Here is a 5,923-nt window from a genome sequence, read left to right on the forward strand (position 1 = left end):
TATTCAACAGAAAGGAATGTTTATTTTATCTACAACACTTTCGGATGGTGTTTCACAAGAGGTGATAGATGAAATTGAACAATCATGGGATTCTTGTTGGAGGGATGTAAATGCAGAATTTGAGGCACAGATTGTTGATGATGCTGATTGGTCATTTTTGTCTCGAAAGATGTTTTTGTGTGGGAAGGGAATCATCGTACTGTTGCATGGATGTCTCTAATTGAGGAGAAATTCAAGACATCAAAGGCATGGCATATTCGAGTTTTAGCAAGTTTTATTACTCCAGAGAAAGAAACAGAAATGAAGCTAATAGCTGCTCTTCAAAGGTTCAATCTGTAAGTGCGAGTTCTTACTTATATGTGTTACCTTTTTTCGAGCTTTTAAGGGTTTTGTGAACAATTCTTAATATGTTTGAAGCTATGTATTTTTTGTTTTTTAGCCTTAATGAAACAGCAATTATTAAAACAAATCTCAAGGATTATTTGTTCAACACGAAGACAATGTGTTCATGTGATGAGAATGAGTACTTATCACTTTTTTCTGAGGAAGAAAAAAAGACACTTGAAAAGCATAGGGCAAATGAAAGCAGTAAAGGATCAAGTACTTGGTATCCTTTGACATCTCTGATGCTAGGGAGAATGGTATTTGCAGTAAGTTTCATACCATTTGTCATGGATGTCTTCTAAATTAGAACTAACTAATTCATTGTACTCATTCATCTCTTTGGAATATATTTTAGCCACTATACAAGCAAGATTATGAGGCAAAGCTAAAGAAACTTCAGCCAAATTTGAGTGTTGCTGATATGGAGAAATCACTTAAAAGTATTCGAAAGGATGTGAATCTCAAGTATGGTCGAAAAATGATCAAGGCATGGTTAATTTAATGATTCTTAACATAAAGTTGTTTTTTTAAAGTGTTCAAGTGTTTTTTGAGATTGGTCATATGATCTTTGTTTACAAAATGATCAAGGTATGGGATATGCATGTATTGTATGATTAAAACATACAGTTGAGTGTGACGATTGCATGTACTGTTTATATGTAGATTCTGTCTATTGTCAAACCAACAAATGGTGAAGATTGGTTTAATATCTTGTGGAGCCTTCCATTTGATGATAAATCATCCATTGTCACATTGGAAAAGTTGTATAACATCTCCATTGCAAAAGTCTCAAAGGAGACACAACTAGCAACCCTCAGAATCTTAGGGTCAGATTCAAATTTGAGAACAAGTTATGGGATGCCAAAAGCTGATAGAGAATTCATAAAGTGGATGGCGAAAGAGGCATGGATGGATCAGTTGCTTTGTGAATCTGAGAGGTTACTCTCTCAGGTCTTGGTTGCTAGTCAACAAGCTAGCTTTGTGCTTCCTCAAGATCCTACGTTGAGAGAGTATTTTGGGAAAATACAAGCAATGAACAGACTTGAACTTTATGAAGATTTAAAGGATTCAATGACTGTTGCTACAGCTGCAAACAACAGGACAAATGGAGATGACGAGGGCATCTCGACGATTGGTATTTAGGTAAGCAATATATGTTTTTCCCTTTTCAATTAAAAATCCATCCTTAAGTATTTCGCTTTTGTACTAAGACTCTTATTGTATGCAGATTCTTGCAATCCTTAAAAGCTGTTGGTAGGATTGAAAAATTGTTGACCATATGTTGAGTATGGACAAAAATTCAGGACTTAAAATTCTGTATGTACTCTCCAAACATGATAGAAAAAGAAGGGAAGCAAGTGTGAGTGGGAGAGAAAGAACTGCCCGTTGGTGGCTCGATATGAAAAAAGGATGTTGCATCAAGGAGGAGGTAGAGCTGTACACACAGCATAAAAAGGGAGAGATGGGTTCATCAAGCTCAAATTCAATCCATGAGGATGATGCAGTCATTGAGGTTCAAAAAACACTTGAGAAGATGACTAAAAAGGACAAAGATTCAAGTATGGAACTAAAGAAGGGTGGTAGGCCACCAAAAAATCCTGGTACTAATAATGGTAAGTTCTCTTGATCTTTTTTCAAGCTATTATTTGTTTGTGTAACATATGTTGTTATCACTTTGTGTCTTTACATATGTGGTGTGGGTACAGATGTGCAGGTACTGCAGTCTACACCCATTCTGAAAGGATGTAAATGGAAAGATAGGTCTGTCCGCTTTTTGTACATTCCATTGACCTCTCTAACTTTGAATCAAAGTGGCACATGTGATGCTTCACATTGCAAGGTTTGGTGCTATGATTATGTCGAGTTTGGGAAGCAATTGTCTGTCCCAAACTTCACACAAGCCTATATAGACATGAAGGAATACTTTGTGGGTCTTGGAGGTGAAAGAAAAACAAGAAATGGTAAGAGTGTTGCTTGGGCTGCAGATTTTGTTATTATTGATCTGCCCACACAGATAGAAGCTCTTGGAGTAGAGGATTCCACATCTCCATCTTGGAATTTATTAACAGAGGACCATGTACGCTACTCCTTGCTAGTAGCAGCCACACTTGTTTCAGATTCTGGCTGGATTCTAGTTATGTGTGCTCCTCATGTTCTTCATTTGGTTGAGCGTTATGCTAGGATCAGTAGATTGGAGTTTGCATGTCGAATGTACATGCAATGCTTAGATGCATATTGCACAATCAAAGTTGGTGGTATTGATCATAAGGTGAGACAATTGTCATAAAATGACCTGTTGAAAGAATTTATGCTCTCGTATAATGAAATGGCTTGTACTAAGTATATGTTTAATTCTTTTCTTATCTTTAGGTGGATGTTGTGGTTTTATGCCTTCTTCATCGGGCTGGTATGTCTTGTGTTTGTAATCCTGGAAATGCTTCTGTGGTTGGTACCAAATTGGGCATTGCTTTTGGAAGTAGTTTGTTTCATCATTATTTACCAACAAGTGAGCAGACTATAAAACATGGAGAGAGTATTCCATGGAGAGGTGCATTGGAGAAGGCTCCATGCATGATGTTGTACTTCTTGGAGTTCTTGTGTCCAATTTCTGGACATGTGGTGGACTTAGGTACTGGGACTGGTTCTATGCAAAAAGCATGCGTGCATTCTGGGAGAGCATGCTTATCTATTGAGAATGATCCTGACATTTGCAATGCTATATTGCAACCATTTTTGGATGGACAGAAAGGAAAGGGAAATGTGTTAAGCAACTATGGGACTCTAAATGATTCCGAAGATGTGGAAATGGTTGTTAATCTTCCAGACGACTAGTAAGTATGTTACTCTCGTGTTTAATCTTTTTAAACTTATTTGTTGGAGAATATTATTATCAATGAGGCATTGATATTGATTGATCTATTTTAGCTTTTTGCCTTCTTATGCAGGTGCTATGGCTGAGATGATGTGTAATGACATTGCATTCAATGCCCCCATCAAAGAGAGAAGGCATCGTCGCAATATCTATGTGGATGACATTAGTAGAGAAGATTGAGTCTAGTGATTTGACATGAGTTTTTCCCTTCAAGCATTGAGTCTAGTGATTTGACATGAGTTTTTCCCTTCAAGCAATTCATTTTGCTTATGATGCCCTAGTATTGAACATGCATAACTTTTGTGGTGTCTTACACCTATTTCATTTGCTAGAGATGTAGTAATCATATTGAAGAACTATTAGTACATCATGTGAGTACCCACCATGAATATTAATCTCAATATCGCATATTCAATTTTGAGCATGTTGGTTTCATAAAACTTTTTCTATTTGCTAGAGATGTGATAATCATGTCATATCTTAATTAAGGTTTGCATGTCAAAACTATGAGTTGTGTACAAATGATCATCATGGTGAATTGAATCTTGAAGTATCTCCTTGCAACTAATAAATGTTTCGGCATAGATGCATGCAAATTTGCACCCTAAATTCTTCACCATGTGACTTGCAATCATTTCATCATCACTATCTATCGTGGTAGTATGAATGATGGATGATGTAGGTGGAGGGTGTTGAAATGAAGTAGACATGAAAAGTAGTTTTGTGAATAAAGGGATCTTATAAGCCCTAAATACTATTGGAAAGAAATGTAATTAAATGTATATAGCATCTTTGTAGGGTAGTTTTATGACTAAAGGGTGTGTGATGTTAGCGGCATCTTTGTGGGGTAGAAATGTATATAGTATCTTCTTGGGGTAGTTTTATGACTAAATGGTGTGTGATGTTATGATAAAATTGTCTACGAAATCACAATATAGGCCATGCTCATAAAAATGTGCTCAGACCAAGACGCTTAGAGAAAAGACATACCCGATGCATAAGAGAAATTATTTTATTCTAAAAGTGTAATTCATACCAAATTGAATTTATGCATAAGAAGATGCATAAAAGATTGATTTCAATTTCGAAAGTGTTAGTCTCCTTAAATGGAATTTATGCATAAATAAATGTATAGAGAAATCTTATATCAAATATAAGAATTCTCTTAAAAAAGATATGAAATGTGATAAGAGGTGTATGAGATGTGATAAGAGGTGTATGAAATGTGATAAGAGGTGTATGAGATGTGATAAGATTTGATAAGATGCGTATGGAAAGTGATAGGATGTGATAAGAGGTGTATGAGATGTGATAAGATGTGATAAGATGTGTATGAGATGTGATAGAATGTGTTAAGATGAGTTAGGATGTGTTAAGATGTATATGGGATGTGTTAGGACGAGAATGGATGTAATATGGTTGTATGAATGTGATGTGGATGTATACATGTAGATGTATATGTATGAATGTGAATGTGGATGTGGATGTGGATGTATGGATGTAGGTACGGATGTGTATGTATGTATGTGGATGTGTATGTATGAATGAGGATGTGAAAATGGATGTATACATGTAGATGTATATGTATGAATGTGAATGTGGATGTGGATGTGGATGTATGGATGTAGATACGGATGTGTATGTATGTATGTTGATGTGTATGTATGAATGAGGATGTGAAAATGGATGTATGTATGTAGATGTGGATGTATGGATGTATGTATGTAGATGTGGATGTATGGATGTAGATACGGATGTGGATGTATGTATGTGAATGTGGATGTATGAATGAGGATGTGAAAATGGATGTATGCATGTGAATGTGGATGTATGAATATGAATGTGGATGTGTGGATGTGGAAATGGAGGTATGGATGTATGAATGTGGATGTGGATGTATGCATGTAGATGCGTATGTATGAATTGTGAAATTGGATGTATGATGTGGACCTACGAACATGGATATGTATGTAGAATAATGAATATGAAGGTGTATGTGAGATAATGTGTAGTCTATATGAGTGAATGGATGAGAACGAGTACACATTGAATGGAATGTGGAATAAGTAATATGGTCCGAGAGTGGATAATATGGAAAGACAAGAGTTCGTTATAGAAACTGTATTTTGTGACTGTTTGTAAATGACTGTTTTATGTCAAGAATGCTGGAGAAGCATTTTGACCGTCTTGAGGATTAAGGTCATGAAGACCGAACTGATAAAGTTGCAACTGTTGACGGAGAGTCAATGGAGGACGTCTCGCGTAGCAAGGTCGATCGAGATCTTGACCAGCCTCGGTTCAATTTAAATGGTGAGCTTCCGGTACGGTGGATGAGGGACCAAGGAAGCGGCCTATGAGTGAAGCGCTAGGTCACCTGCGAAGGATCCTAGAGGGTGCTGACTATACGGTGCTCAGGCTCTGGGTTGCCGAAGATACCCACACGTGCGTCGTGGAAGATATTGGAACAAGGAGTAAGAGTTGTTTTCTGAAACCGGGCATGGATCTAGTTGATTGACTTTGCTGGTCCTCAACGGATGAGTCCATGGCTCTTTTTTATGGATCTGTGGGTTGATCTAGCTAATCTTTCACGGAGATTCCATTCTATTATATGAATATATTGCCGATTACTATGAGCTAGGAACTATGGAAAAGGCCCCTGTGAGCGAA

General features: G+C 36.9%; 1 long non-coding RNA gene across 1 annotated transcript; it reads left to right on the top strand.

The window, feature by feature from the left end:
- Window positions 1-206: 206 nt before the first annotated feature.
- LOC147626185 (uncharacterized) lies at window positions 207-774 on the top strand. The gene is made up of 3 exons (XR_015268641.1): window positions 207-335; window positions 454-650; window positions 740-774. It is a non-coding gene; the product is annotated as an uncharacterized LOC147626185 (long non-coding RNA).
- Window positions 775-5,923: the final 5,149 nt, after the last annotated feature.

The sequence above is a fragment of the Cibotium barometz genome, chromosome 22 (assembly GCF_041138505.1).
Source record: "Cibotium barometz isolate CiBa-2024 chromosome 22, ASM4113850v1, whole genome shotgun sequence".
Lineage (NCBI taxonomy): Eukaryota > Viridiplantae > Streptophyta > Polypodiopsida > Cyatheales > Cibotiaceae > Cibotium > Cibotium barometz.